General features: G+C 43.3%; 1 protein-coding gene across 1 annotated transcript in view; it reads left to right on the top strand.

The window, feature by feature from the left end:
* The window catches only part of large2 (LARGE xylosyl- and glucuronyltransferase 2), a 64,795-nt gene that overhangs the window by 7,238 nt on the left and 41,484 nt on the right, over positions 1–16,073 (top strand). The window lies entirely within an intron of this gene.

The raw sequence follows: 16,073 nt of genomic DNA, 5'->3' as shown, positions 1-16,073 counted from the left end.
TCCACTGTGTTCACCAGCTAGTCTCTAACTGAGTCTGTCTGCTGTTAGCTGCTGATAATGGGGCCGATTAGTGAAACAATCTTTCACTTGGTGATACAAGCAACAAATTTGGCACAAATTATCTTCAAGACCTATATTTTCAAAAAAGCCCGGTATCCACGATGGAAAAACAATATGGCCACCATTTTCCAAGATGGCTGGAAAATTGCTGGATTATATGCGATTTTTGACCTGGATTGGGATTGGATAATCCAATGTTGATGATCTTGGCATCAAAATATGGGGTTTTGAGTACAGGAATTCCAATTCTGCACTTAGAAATGGTTGCGATATAAGCCAATTATTTACAAAAATAGTGTTGATCGGTGCTGAAGTTGACCCGATATCTGATTGTGCCATAAAACAATAAAAATAAATGCTAAATCCTTGATTGAGATATATATGACAGATACATGGCCTTGGGAATGCATACTGCAATGGTGATATCACACAAATTATAAGAAATATTACAAATGATGGCGGCCTCAACTCAATCAGTGCTTGGCGCTAAGATTGATCCATATAAAAATCCAAAGAAAATCAATGTGTGGAAGTGGATGTACAGCTGAATGTCAGGATTACGAATTGTTCTCATCACATTTGCAGGCACACAGCTGTGTGCACTTGAGGCCAAAGCGATAGCATTTGCATCTTCCACGACATTCAGTCTTGCACCCACATTTTGTCAGTTGTTGACAGCTCTGAACAATTGGCGGAAGTGTTGTCCACACTACTTTCCAAATTTCACCTTCTTTGCGCCGTCCCCAGTTGGCAGGGCTCTCTGTAATGCATTTGACATGCAGTTGCTTGGCCCCAGATACAGGCAGGTTGGTAAGTAGCACGCTTCACGTGCTGCATAAGGGATGACCTTGTAGGTGGAATGGCATCATAGGACCTCTGCTTCCGAGCAAATAGGTCAAGTCTTGCCTCATCAACCCCATCAGCAGTGCTGTTCTTGTTGTACATTGTTATGACAAACTTCTCAATCACGCTGAAATCTGCATCATCTGTAACGGGTGGGTATTGACTGAGCTTCTGGAAGACATGAGACACTACAGGGCACACTTCCCAGGTTTGCCATGCAGTCGTTTTGCCTTTACCACGAAAGGCTGATACGACATCACAGCCAGTGAAGGTGTGAAAGAAAAGGATGCCACGGGATTTTTCAGGGCCTATATGCTCCACCATGTCATGAACAGGTAACCACCTGATGGACTGACCTTGACCAAATTCAATCCACAGTTTTTCTAAGCCTGCATCCTGGAGAGTCTCAAAAACACTGACTGCAAGAACAAGTATGTCTGTATCACAGGCCTTGATCAATACAGATTTGATCTGTTGCTCAACTGCGTGTAGAGCATGCAGGAAGATTCTGCCGTCAGCCTCTTCATGGTTGCAAGGACTTAAGCCTTCCAGACTGTCGGGTTTGTTGCAAAGAACATGTTCCCCTTTGGTCACAATCACAACATTTTCCAGACACGTTTGTGTGACGGTTCGGGCCGAGGGGCTATCCTTTCACTCAACTGTATAAAATACCTAAGCACATTCAGGTATGGGATACAACTAGGTTTAAACATCAAGATGCTCTACACCTAGCCCGATCGTTCATCCAGTGCCATTTAAGTCCCGTGCGATCTGTACACCATCCGGGTAACTAAAGCCCTATTACCCTTGGCTCGGCTATTCCGCGCTGGCACATCCTGTCAATTCAGGTACGGCTATCTAACTACTACACTACAACTAACTAAACTAGCTGGTGTATATACAGGGCTAATTAGATAGCATTTGGGACTATACTATACTAGAACTACAGTTAGCACTACAGTTAGTAGACTACAACTACAGCAAGTACACTAATTAGCCGACACTGAACCCCATGCTAAGTCTCACAGCAATGATGTCCCCAGTGTGCCCTGGTTGTGCTTTGACATCACTCTTTTATAAACAGAATGTCACCTCATATAGATCAATAAAACCATTTTAATTTGGATTAAAAAGATAACTTAGAACTTGGACTACTACTTCATCCAGCTGAAACTTAATCTCTGATCAAAAAATGACAAAAAGTGTTTGAGTAACAAATGGCCACCATCTTGAAAAAGTGCGGCCATATTGAATTTTTATTGGCACCATTGAATTTCTCGTGTCAAAATACATACATTTTGATGTCTAGATTATTAAAATATGTCCAGCCATTCACACTTATACACTGAAAAAACCTTTATTCACATTTTCGGCGACGGCCATCTTGAAAAATGGCCGCCATCTTCGATTTTCAGGTGGATACCGGGCTTTTCTGAAAGAGTAGTTCCTAGGCATTGTTCATGCCAAATTTGGTGCTTGTATCACCAAGTGAAAGATTCTAATGGAATATTGACTTAATCTGCCGTACTATGAGCAGGTAGAGTTGAGTAGCTTATTACAGCTTCATCTTAGAAAATGACGTGAGAACATCCGTCACGTTCTTACATGAGAGACTCTCCAGCTTGGTGAGGACAGGAGGTCTGTACTGTCCCTTTAAGAGGAAGACTGTTTGCAGAAGGAACTACAGAAGCTAGCTTGTTTTTATCCTTTGCTAACTTTTCTTTGAGTCCCTAAAGAACATCTGAGTATAAAGTTTTTATAATAAAAAAAAGAAAATACAATGTGATGAAACACTTCCAGAACCAGGGACTTATTTCCTCACTTCCTTTAATCTGCAGTAAAACATTCTTCTCTGCTTCGTTGTATCTTATTCATGTAAAGTTGAATAAGTTGATCTGATCCTCTCGTGTGAGGATCAGACGTCTGTAGCTGGTCTCTTCCTGAACGAGATCCAGACCACACACACTATGCAGACTAATGATCCGTCTGAAGCTCTGATTGATTTCAGTTTGCCGTGTTTGTGCTGCTGAGAGCTGTTTGTCACATTTATGCTCATTGAGCGATAACAAGTGAGAGTCTGATTCTGCTTTATGGCACATTTATACACGTTCCATTTTGAGTCACTGTCTGTCGTTAAAATGTCCTCTGATGGGAGTTTTATTGTCATTTATTCAATCATGAGTTTGTGTAAAGAGCTTTATTTTTGTGTGTGTTTTTAAGACCTTTTGACATTTGAGAGAATGATGGGAGCTCTGGAGAGAAGCCAAGGATTGAAATAAAAAGAGAAAAAGCTTCTTTGTGGCTCTGAGTGGTTTGATGTCCTTGTGTTTTTTTATTTCTTATTTCAGCTTCAATACCATTTCAGTTGGTCACATGAAAAGTGACAGAAATAGTGTAAAGAAGGAGAGAGAGAGAGAGAGCGGCTTTCTGTTTCATGTCTGAGGAGAAAAAGATTGTGATTCTGGTTCAGGAATCACAACGAACCAGATTCCCAAATGTGGGTTAGGTTCAGGCTTCCTCCTCTCTCTGAGTGGTGGCATCATGTCGGCTTTCTGTTTGTGTTAACGTGATGGATTCTAAACAATAGTGGACTTGAAAACATGAAGTTTGTCTGGAGGAAATGCTTCAAACATTAAGAGAGATGTTTCATGACAATCCTCCATTCACAATTCATATTTGTGAGGGTTAAACTTGTGTCTCGGTCACATTTTACAGGTGAAACTGTTTTTGACGAAGTGGAAGTTTTGCATCTCTTTATAGCAGCTTTGTGTCTCTGTTGTTGCCAGTTTGCAGCAGTTGTGTTTGTGGATGTTTTGCATCTCTTTATGAGCCATTTGTGTTTCTTTGTAGCCACATTGTGTCTCTTTGTAGCCACGTTGTGTCTCTTTGTAGCCACATTGTATCTCTTTGTAGCCACGTTGTGTTTCTTTGTAGCCACGTTGTGTCTCTTTGTAGCCACGTTGTGTTTCTTTGTAGCCACGTTGTGTTTCTTTGTAGCCACATTGTATCTCTTTGTAGCCACGTTGTGTCTCTTTGTAGCCACATTGTGTCTCTTTGTAGCCACGTTGTGTTTCTTTGTAGCCACGTTGTGTCTCTTTGTAGCCGCGTTGTGTCTCTTTGTCGCCACGTTGTATCTCTTTGTAGCCACGTTGTATCTCTTTGTAGCCACGTTGTATCTGCTGCATTGAATCTTAATTGTATTCATGATTTACCTGAGAACCAGATGGACTGAACCTGTGTTCCACAGCTCACATCTCTGTGTCTGTGTGTGTGTAAGGTTTTCAGGTCTTGGTTGAGGGTTTAGGGATGAAGCCTGACCTCCTGAGTCCTCCTCCAGAGCTGCTGTAGCGACGATCCGCCTTCAGCTCAGAGTTGCTGGTGGGAGGCCGACTCTGATTTGACGCCTGTTATAGACGATCCTGCTGTTTCTGTCTCTGCGCTCCGGTTTGTGTGGAGCATGAAAGACTCGCTGTGTTTTTGGAGACAGAAAACGAGTTTTCATGAACAAGGACCTGCATGAATAAATATCTAGAACATATGTGTAATGTGTCTGTTTTTACAAAGAAAAGAAGCTGCACAACAACGAGGATGGAATAATAAATAATGTCTCCACCTGGATGAGACATGGCTGCTGTTTGTAGAGAGACAGACTGTGATCTGTGTGGTGCATTAACCCGGAGAGCTAATGGTCAGTAATGGATGAAATGAAACCCAAATGAACCAGGAGACAACCTCCTGATGCTTCATGTGTTAAAGCTGCATTCTCTCTAGTGTCCACCAGGGGGCGACTCCTCTGGTTGTATAGAAGTCTATGAGAAAATGACTCTACTTCTCTCTTGATTTATTACCTCAGTAAACATTGTAAACATGAGTTTATGGTCTCAATCTCTAGTTTCAAGTCTTCTTCAATACAGCATGATGTTCATTTAGTACATTATGGTCCATTTAGAGTCAAACAGACCATAAAGCAGGGGATGCTTTAGGGCGGGGCTACACGGTGATTGACAGGTCTCTACCAGAGACGTATACAGCGTCTCTACCAGAGACGTATACGGCGTCTCTACGTCACTCCTCCTCAGTCCAGATATGGTCACTTCCTGTTCACTGGTTGCAAAAAATACAAATATGGCGACGGACAAAATGTCGAAGTCGAGGCTTCAAAACTTCTCTCTCTGTTTAGAAGTTTAAATGTCAAAGACTCGTCGATTTTTTTTCATTCCTCTTTCGTTTGATTCTTCTTCTCTTGTGAGAGAAACAAGTTGCAGTTAACTTGAGTTGTTGGGGGTGTTTTGGTTCTAATGGGTTATTTGTTTACCCAACATGCCTTAGTGGGGCCCTGTGTGGGGGGGGGGAGGTGTTTACTCCTCAGGAGGTGTCGCCTCTTTTGTCCTCGTCTTTCTCTTCGTATTGAGATGAGCGGAGAGAAGCTGTTCTTCTTTAGAGGAACATGAAGTCCTTCAAAGGGATTTACATCTCAGAGAGACCTGGACCCTGAGCTCAGACCAGTTCTAAGCTTAGTTATCAGTTATCAGTTGATGGATGATGTGATGGAGGAGCTCAGAACAAACATACAGAATGAAAACGTCCTCATATCAGATCATTAAATCATATTTCAGAGTAAACACACTTATTATGAAAGAAGTATCTGATGACTAACTGATAACTAACTTCAATATTTTAGTTTAAATCATATATATTCCAGAGAATATTTGTAAATAATTATTTTGTCATATTTTTCTCTGCATAAGCACATCTGTAGTTTCTTTGCAGAATGCTTGTTTTGTTCTACTAGTTTGTTCTGATTGGTTAAAGTGATCAGGTGTACTTGTAAGTTCACTTGGAGCTGGTCTCTGGTCGGCTTTGTTGTGCTTCTAAAACCTGGTTCAGGACTGTCTCATCCTCTGGAGACGGTCCTGCTCAGTCCCCCTTTAAAGGGAAGTTAACCAGTTTACCTAAATACAACTTAGTGACACAAAGTTAAGTTTTACCTGAGAGAAGACTTGAAGGAAGAAGACCAACGTGTCCTCAAAGAGACTCTTTTCCACCACAAACACGTTTGTCAATCCACTGATGACTCAGCTTTTCTTTGGTGAGTATTTTGGTACTATTGGTCCTTTAGTTGATGGACTCCGTCTAGAAAGGTTAAAGAAGAGTGAATTCATTCAGGATGCTCTTCGGCTGTTTGTGGTTTTATATTTCATAATAAGAGTTGAAGAAGCTACGCTATCTTTAGCGTCCTGACTTCTGCATGGAGACACAATGTTAGTGTGTGACATGAAATCTCCTGAGATACATGATGTTACTGAGTTAAACTGGTCTGGGATCAGTCACAAGTGCAGAAGATAAAAACGAGTCCCTTTAGAAAACCTCTCATTTTACTGCAGCAGGGTCTGACAGTCTGCCGCTCTCAGTCCTGGTTCTGGTTCTCCCGTGCCTCCCTTCCCTCCAGCGGGTCCAGCAATACGTCCTGGGTCTCCAGCAGTGTGGTGTTGGGTACGGTGGACCGGTCTCTGCTGGAGTCTGAGCTGAGGAAGTTTCTGGTGAACCTGCATGAGTTCATCTGGTTTCACCAGAATCCGACCCGGTGGCTCCGATGACGAGCATTAAGAATAACTCTATAGAAACAGACCATCTTCTCTCTGATGGTCTCTTTACTGATGGAGGTCTGATAGAGGATCAGGACTACACTGAGACTGGTTCATATAGAGGATCAGGACTACACTGAGACTGGTTCATATAGAGGATCAGGACTACACTGAGACTGGTTCAGGACCAGATTAATGTTCCTCACAGTCACTTTAATCCGACAGCATTGGACTCTGGACTGAAACATTGTCGTCGTTGGTTTTCATGATCTCTTCGTCTTTGTCGGCTTCTAAAGTGACATAACTCATTTCTTCTTCTTCTTCTTCTTAGGAAGTCGTCCCGAGGCAGCTTGGAACATGATTCATGCAAAGAAGAACGATTCATTTTAGACGCTTTAGAGACAGGAAGTCTTAAAAACCTTTAAAAGAGAAAATATGTATCAGCCAAATCAAATAGTTTACAACTTTTGTTTCTTTATGATACATTTAATACTTGAGGGTTTGTATGAAGGTAATAAAGTAGTTTGACTATGAGATATGAGTTTATAGGTGATTATAATACCTCCTCTCTAGTGGAGGTTAGTTTATGGTGTTACACCTCCAGTCTATGTTCATATCTCTGAGTTACACTCTTCTTCTTCATTCCTCACAGTTCATTCATGACTCTGTCCATAGATGTGAACCACAGACTGTGGTATGAAGCCCAGATGACACTATTTACAGTGTTGATGTTAGCATAGCACCGACCGATCCAAACTCCATTCAGAAAACAAGCATTTTAAAAGTTGTTTGCTTGTCGTCTTACTGACAGACCTGAGAAAACATGAATGTAGACGTCCTCATCATTACGTAGTCATTTCGGCCTCTTTTCTATCCGTTTATTGCAGTTAAATCAGAGCAGAATGTGTTTATTCTGTGTTCAGCTGCAGTAAAGCAGCCGACGTGTGTCTCATTAGATGAAGTGAACACAGTGAACCGGTGGGTTCTTTGAGTCCCTGATGTTTTGGATGTTCTGCACACGAAGCTGCTACTCCAGTCCATTTTTAGCCGCGACGACGCTCGTTGACGGCACTTGAACGCAGCGGGGTAATGAAGATCCTCTCTGCTGCTCTCAGAACAGCAACTATATCCACAAGTACACGTTTTTATAGCTCCGTGTGGGACTGAGGCCTTCATACCTTCAGCTCCTACACCGTGTGTGTGTGTGTGTAGATCGGCTCATGAACTCTGCTCTAAGTTACACTGTTTAGTCCAGATGTGTTCGTTTCTCTTTATGCATACAGCTGTGGCTGAGAACACATCAGTCAGGTGATCTGAGACTTAATAAATAATCATAAATAATTTAGCGTCCATTTAGCCCGATGCTCCTGAACTCAGCACTACTCGGTGATGCGGGCGTGGCCTTCAGGAGAGTTCGTTAATGAAGGACTTCATGTCGTTGTATGAACTCATCTTAGAGTTCTGTCTCCGTGTGTTTCTAAAAGACACAGTTCAACGTTTACATCACAAACAACCAATCAGTGTTTAGACCAACAGGAGGAGAGCTAGTAACGTTAGCATCACCGCTAACGGCTAACCAACAGGAGGAGAGCTAGTAACGTTAGCAGCACCGCTAACGGCTAACCAACAGGAGGAGAGCTAGTAACGTTAGCAGCACCGCTAACGGCTAACCAACAGGAGGAGAGCTAGTAACGTTAGCAGCACCGCTAACGGCTAACCAACAGGAGGAGAGCTAGTAACGTTAGCATCACCGCTAACGGCCAACCAACAGGAGGAGAGCTAGTAACGTTAGCAGCACCGCTAACGGCTAACCAACAGGAGGAGAGCTAGTAACGTTAGCAGCACCGCTAACGGCTAACCAACAGGAGGAGAGCTAGTAACGTTAGCAGCACCGCTAACGGCTAACCAACAGGAGGAGAGCTAGTAACGTTAGCAGCACCGCTAACGGCTAACCAACAGGAGGAGAGCTAGTAACATTAGCAGCACCGCTAACGGCTAACCAACAGGAGGTTCACTTCAGTTACATTATGATGCCTTCAGGCTCTGCTCAGTGAACATGAGTACTGGCTGAAGGTACATTATAACGTTACCATGATGTGTTCACATGTCATCTGTAAAATGTAGTTTTGTTGATAAACTTGAATAAATCCAGTAGTTTGAAGGAGATGTTTTCACATGAATATAAAATAGATATTAGTGATGAATTATGAGCTGTTTACCTTCATAACATGAGCTCTAAACACATTATTATACATCATTAAATATAATAACAAGATTTTTTTTAAACCATAAAAATACAATATTTTATTTCCTGATCACTTGAATTGTGTTTTTATGAGGAAAAAAAACACAATAAATTACTAAAACAAAGTAAAAGTATAACATTTAGTATTTTTGATGGTTTACGGACTTCAGAGTTTAAATGATTAGCTTTCTGTGGCTATTTTAAGACTTTTATTCTGCATCTTCTTTATTCTTAATGTTTCTAAGATGTCTGTTGTGATTCCATATCTTTGTGTATTTACACACAAAAATACATCACGCTCAAAATAACCGTACGAAATAGTCATGTTTCAACATTTTACTGTTCTATTGGAGCTGTTTTTCTTTTTAATCTACTCTCATGTTTGGTAAAGGGTTAGTTATTAAACTCTTTTTTTAAAGCATCAAACACATATATATATACAGTATATACAGTGGGGCAAAAAAGTATTTAGTCAGCCACCAATTGTGCAAGTTCTCCCACTTTAAAAGATGAGAGATGCCTGTAATTTTCATCATAGGTACACTTCAACTATGAGAGACAGAATGGGGGGAAAGAATCCAGGAAATCACATTGTAGGATTTTTAATGAATTAATTGGTAAATTCCTCGGTAAAATAAGTATTTGGTCACCTACAAACAAGCAAGATTTCTGGCTCTCACAGACCTGTAACTTCTTCTTTAAGCGGCTCCTCTGTCCTCCACTCGTTACCTGTATTAATGGCGCCTGTTTGAACTCGTTATCAGTATAAAAGACACCTGTCCACAACCTCAAACAGTCACACTCCAAACTCCACTATGGCCAAGACCAAAGAGCTGTCAAAGGACACCAGAAACAAAATTGTAGACCTGCACCAGGCTGGGAAGACTGAATCTGCAATAGGTAAGCAGCTTGGTGTGAAGAAATCAACTGTGGGAGCAATTATTAGAAAATGGAAGACATACAAGACCACTGATAGTCTCCCTCGATCTGGGGCTCCAGGGGGAGTGACCTAGCCAGTCTCCAGATCTCAACCCCATAGAAAATCTGTGGAGGGAGTTGAAAGTCCGTGTTGCCCAGCGACAGCCCCAAAACATCACTGCTCTAGAGGAGATCTGCATGGAGGAATGGACCAAAATACCAGCAACAGTGTGTGAAAAGCTTGTGAAGACTTACAGAAAACGTTTGACCTCTGTCATTGCCAACAAAGGGTATATGACAAAGTATTGAGATGAACTTTTGTTATTGACCAAATACTTATTTTCCACCATAATTTGCAAATAAATTCTTTAAAAATCAGACAATGTGATTTTCTGGATTTTTTTTTTCTCATTTTGTCTCTCATAGTTGAGGTGTACCTATGATGAAAATTACAGGCCTCTCTCATCTTTTTAAGTGGGAGAACTTGCACAATTGGTCGCTGACTAAATACTTTTTTTCCCCACTGTATATGTATACACATATATATGTATACACATGTATATACACATATATATACAGTATGTATGTATGTGTATATAACATGTCAAAAAGCCCAAAGTGAGCTAAGCTGGACTGTAAACAACAGATCTGTTTATGAGAGAATATAAAACTGAGTGACTTCTCCACCTGACGAGACCAGGGTCCTGGGTTCAGGGTCCTGGGTTCAGGGTCCCGGGTGTAGCGGTCCACGTATCGTTGGAGTATCTTCGGTGGAACTGAGGGTGTAATGAAGCGTGGAGCGATGCTGTGATAACCTCATTATTCTCCACCGCTCGCTCCAAAGTACTCTGTCGACTCCACCAGATACTAGAGCAGCAGCGAGAGCGAGTCGATGGGTTAATCGTGCATGCAGAGTGGATATCAGTGTGTGTGTGTGTGTGTGTCGACCACATCTTTGTGCTGAAGTCTAAGCTGCTGTTACTCTGGTTGTTTAAAATGATCGTGTACTTACATCAGTGTGTTTTGGAATTTCTGCTTTAGAAATTCCAACTACTAAACCTAACTAAGTAGTTTAGTTGCCTAAAACTAACTAAGTAGTTTTGTTAACTATAAACTACTTAGTTAGGTTTAGACAACTAAACTACTTAGTTGGGTTTAGACTTGGTAACAAAGTATCTGTTCACTAACATCAATTAGATCTTTGGCTGATCTTTATCTTCTGACAGCAGTGAAAACATCAGTGAACCTCAAATAATTTTGATATCAGGCTCTTTAAAAATATCTTTACATATTTCTGTTATGATGAGTCTCCTCCAAAAGAAAAGGAGGATCCCCCTCTTCCCCTCTCCTCATTGCTGTATGCTGAGCAGGAGTAGAAGTGTAGATGAAGCTTTTAACCTCCCCCTCCACCCTCCTTCCCTCCAAGCCAAGCCAGAATCCCTCCCAGAGTCCCTGAACTCATCTAAAAATCTCTCTTATCTCAGCTCCTCCCTCTCAGTTTTGCAGCAGGCAGCAGCTTCCTCGGCTGTTTGTACTATTACTGAGAGTTCAAGAATCCACAACCTAAATTCACCTCGACATCCAACCTGAGCTGCTTCACGCTGAACATGCAGAGAATAAACCTGCAGCACTTCACTGCGTCACTTTGTCACTCTAGGCGACAACAGAACTGCAACTGACGGGAGGGAAGGAAACCTGAACAAACTATTATAATAATAACAATAATAACACATCTGTAGATTGTCATCATCTGATTATCTACGGATCGTTCACACATCATTCCGTCCTAAACTTTTATTTTCATAAAACAAACAAAGAAGGCCAGAATCGGAAAACAAATTAAATCAACTTATTTTAAGGATTTGCTACAAATAAAGTGCAATTTTCTTGATTCTAGTGTAGAAATCTACTTTACTTTCTCCTTTCAAGATGCTGACACTCGTATCTGGAAATTAACTGCTCTGGAATTGACTGTCTGCAAAATGGATGGTGTCTTTCACCCAGTGCATTCTGGGCATTCTGTCAACCTCCAGGTTCTGAAAAGTGAAGTCGATGCTTCAAGTGTTAAAGCTGCATTCTCTCTAGTGTCCACCAGGGGGCGACTCCTCTGGTTGTATAGAAGTCTATGAGAAAATGACTCTACTTCTCTCTTGATTTATTACCTCAGTAAACATTGTAAACATGAGTTTATGGTCTCAATCTCTAGTTTCAAGTCTTCTTCAATACAGCATGATGTTCATTTAGTACATTATGGTCCATTTAGAGTCACACAGACCATAAAGCAGGGGATGCTTTAGGGCGGGGCTACACAGTGATTGACAGGTCTCTACCAGAGACGTATACGGCGTCTCTACGTCACTCCTCCTCAGTCCAGATATGGTCACTTCCTGTTCACTGGTTGCAAAAAAAACAAGTTAGCGACGGACAAATCGCCGGACTCGATGACATCACGATGACTTTGTCCACTTGTTATATACAATTTATGGTTTTATCTCACATAATTGGGCAGAACAGGACTGTTTATCAGCCGTAATGAACCATCAGTCATGATCTTAGTTTTGTTCTCTGTGGCGCCGCCTATGGCGACACGCTGTAACTACAGCTGTGTTTTTGGATCTCGTAGTTTCATCGTCTGTAGTCGTTGCTCTTTTTCCTTTCTTCGTTCATAGTAACCGTTTACGCTCACAGCGGCTGCAGTTTGATCTCAGGTCATTTTGTCCTCTTTGTGTCACGTTCCTTTGAAGAGTCTCACATCAAAGTGCTGAAAGCCAGACTTCATAAAGCCGCCAAAAAAAGCTGCTAATTGGCCTCCAGTCCAGCTGATTGTGTTTGTGATGCTGATGAAGTCACTTCAACTCAACTCTTTATTTTTTATATTTTTACATCCTGTCAATTCAGCTGAAGTTGAACTTGTTGGCATGATGATGGAAGTAAAGCAGGACAGACTGTGTTTGAATGTGACGAGTAGTCAAATGGATTTATTTTAGCTACGTTGTATAACTTTAAATGAGATTAGTGTGAATGTGGAGATTATCTCGATTTAGTCCTTGTTTGTCCTGCTGCTCTGCTGAATATGAATTAATTTTATCTCAGGATATGAGCAACATGTCGTGTCTCTTGTGTTGTTCCTTTCTTGTCTTGTCTCTTGTGTCCTGTCCTGTCTCTCTTGTATCTTGTGTCTTGTCTCTTGTGTCTGTTGTCTTGTGTCTCTCGTGTCGTGTCTCTTGTCGTGTCTCTTGTGTCTCGTCTCTCTTGTCGTGTCTCTCTTGTCGTGTCTCTCGTGTCGTGTCTCTCGTGTCGTGTCTCTCGTGTCCTGTCTCTCGTCTTGTCTCTCGTGTCCTGTCTCTCGTCTTGTCTCTCTTGTGTCCTGTCTTGTCTCTCGTGTCTCTCTCGTGTCGTGTCTTGTCTCTCTCGTGTCATGTCTTTTCTTGTCTTGTCTTTCGTGTTGTGTCCTGTCGTGTCTTCTCTTGTCTGATAAATCAGGTTTGTCTAATCCCTCGTTACGCTGACCATAAACACAAAGAAGACAGACACAGGGACACTGTCCTCTGTCTTTCATGCACGTTCGTCCTCTCAGAAACATGTGCCACGTCTGAGACGGATGAACTGATGAGCTCATTAAATCACATTACTGCTGTAAGAAGAAGACTGGAGAGATGACATGCATGTAAATGAATGTGACTCCCCAGAAGACACAAAGAGAACGACAGACCCCCCCCCCCCCCCCCCCCCCCCCCCCAGGTCGTATTGAGCTTTAATGGCTGCTGTTGTTTCACACTCCGATCCGATCTGGCTGTGATCCTGTAGCCATCAGAGGGCTGTTAGCACACAAACAACATCAGCAGCAGAAACAGCCGGGACCTCCTGCACGCACACGCACACGCACCCTCCTTGATGTGGATGTAGATTAGACCGTCGGCGTGCAGGGTGAGGGTCCGTCGCTCCGGCCCACGTTCTCCTGGTTCTTCTGGTTCTTCTGGCTCCGGCTCACGTTCTCCTGGTTCTTCTGGCTCCGGCTCACGTTGTCCTGGTTCTTCTGGTTCTTCTGGTTCTTCTGGCTCCGGCTCACGTTGTCCTGGTTCTTCCGGCTCTGGCTCACGTTCTTCTGGTTCTTCTGGCTCCGGCCCACGTTCTCCTGGTTCTTCTGGCTCCGGCCCACGTTCTCCTGGTTCTTCTGGTTCTTCTGGCTCCGGCTCACGTTCTCCTGGTTCTTCTGGCTCCGGCTCACGTTGTCCTGGTTCTTCTGGTTCTTCTGGTTCTTCTGGCTCCGGCTCACGTTGTCCTGGTTCTTCCGGCTCCGGCTCACGTTCTTCTGGTTCTTCTGGCTCCGGCCCACGTTCTCCTGGTTCTTCTGGCTCCGGCCCACGTTCTCCTGGTTCTTCTGGTTCTTCTGGCTCCGGCTCACGTTCTCCTGGTTCTTCTGGCTCCGGCTCACGTTGTCCTGGTTCTTCTGGTTCTTCTGGTTCTTCTGGCTCCGGCTCACGTTGTCCTGGTTCTTCCGGCTCCGGCTCACGTTCTTCTGGTTCTTCTGGCTCCGGCCCACGTTCTCCTGGTTCTTCTGGTTCTTCTGGTTCTTCTGGCTCCGGCTCACGTTCTCCTGGTTCTTCTGGTTCTTCTGGCTCCGGCTCACGTTCTTCTGGTTCTTCTGGCTCCGGCCCACGTTCTCCTGGTTCTTCTGGCTCCGGCCCACGTTCTCCTGGTTCTTCTGGTTCTTCTGGTTCTTCTGGCTCCGGCTCACGTTCTCCTGGTTCTTCTGGCTCCGGCTCACGTTGTCCTGGTTCTTCCGGCTCCGGCTCACGTTCTCCTGGTTCTTCCGGCTCCGGCCCACGTTCTCCTGGTTCCGGGTCACGTTCTCCTGGTTCTTCTGGCTCCGGCCCACGTTCTTCTGGCTCCGGCATCACGTCGCCTCGCTGTGTCTCTGTTTTGCTGCAGAGACGAGCCGCCATCTGGACGGAGCAGCGAGCGCCAGGGAAGACGCCGTAAAGACAAGACTCTCTTTTAGTGGAGGATTTGTGCCCCCCCTCCCCCCCCCCCCCCCCAGAGCCTCACTACTCGGTGTCCTTCCCAGAAGTCCTCTGTAATGAGCTCAGACTCTGACTCGGGTTGTACTGGTTACAGAAACAGTCGGTAAAGTTTCTCTTCAGCTCACCTGAAACGTCTCGCTGCCAGATCACAAACCAAACCAAGTGTGAGGAGACGTCGTCACATCACACGCTTCATATCATCTCTTATTACTCTTCCTGTGTTTTCCTACCAAACTTTCAGCGACACACGTCAGTTTCTGCTCGTTACATGAATACAGTCTTTTCAAAATATACTTCTGTCTTCACAGGAAACTACTCAGTTCTGTTTTAGACACTAGTTGTAGGAATAGAGTGTTTTTTGGGTTAAAATAAGGATGGAAGTGTCGTTACTGAAGTACAGACGTTCTGTGACAGAAACATCGTCTCCTGGAACATCGAGTCCGGTTCAGTTCCGGTGGTTCAACCTTGTTGAGCGGTGATGCTGTTTCTTCTCTTTTCGTTACTGATATATTGCAGCTAAAAAACTGAAAACTAAAATGAATTTGTGCTTATTTTTAAATGAATTATGGAAACACTTTACGTATCTTCAACACAGCATGATGTTCATTTAGTACATTATGGTCCATTTAGAGTCAAACAGACCATAAAGCAGGGGATGCTTTAGGGCGGGGCTACACGGTGATTGACAGGTCTCTACCAGAGACGTATACGGCGTCTCTACGTCACTCCTCCTCAGTCCAGATATGGTCACTTCCTGTTCACTGGTTGACGGACAAATCGCAAAACTCAAGGCTTCAAAACATCAGTCCACAAACCAGCAGACTAAGTCCTCTTCTTACATCCAGGCTGTGGTGCAGAACCAGTCTAGTTCTTCTGAAGCAAACTGGGAGCATCGTTTCTTCATGTTGAGACAACACAAAGATGGAGGAACACTGGTGTCTGAAATGTTGTTGTGCATTTCATGTGTTTCAAGTTTTGGAACTTAAAAATTATGACAAGAATAATTTTCACACTAAACTCATCAAATTAGGTTTTGTCGAGCTAATTAGCATACCTCCCAGGAGGCTTTGCGTTTGAACTCTCCAGGAGAAGCCTTGTGTCTCAGATCAGCAGTCTTCACGCCACAAATCCAACGAGAGGCTCCGTCTCACGCTGCGGTCGCTCATGTTGCAGTAAAAGCCTGAGAGGTTAGCAGGCGTCTGGAAATAGCTCCGTGTTATGAAACACAAGAGAGTGTTTATGATGCTCTGAAACAGGATTTTACAACTCTGATTATTCTCTGTCTGCAGGTTTTAGTTGAGTGTTACTTAGAGCCGAGTATATAAAGTATGCAGCTCTTTATATTTATATACATGACACATGGTGGTTTCATCTCTGCGCTGCTTTAACGCCCGATGT

The sequence above is a fragment of the Anarhichas minor genome, unplaced genomic scaffold, assembly GCF_050575085.1.
Source record: "Anarhichas minor isolate MPS153535 unplaced genomic scaffold, ASM5057508v1 ptg000123l, whole genome shotgun sequence".
Classification (NCBI taxonomy): Eukaryota; Metazoa; Chordata; class Actinopteri; order Perciformes; family Anarhichadidae; genus Anarhichas; species Anarhichas minor.
This window is presented reverse-complemented; position numbering and strand designations above follow the sequence as displayed.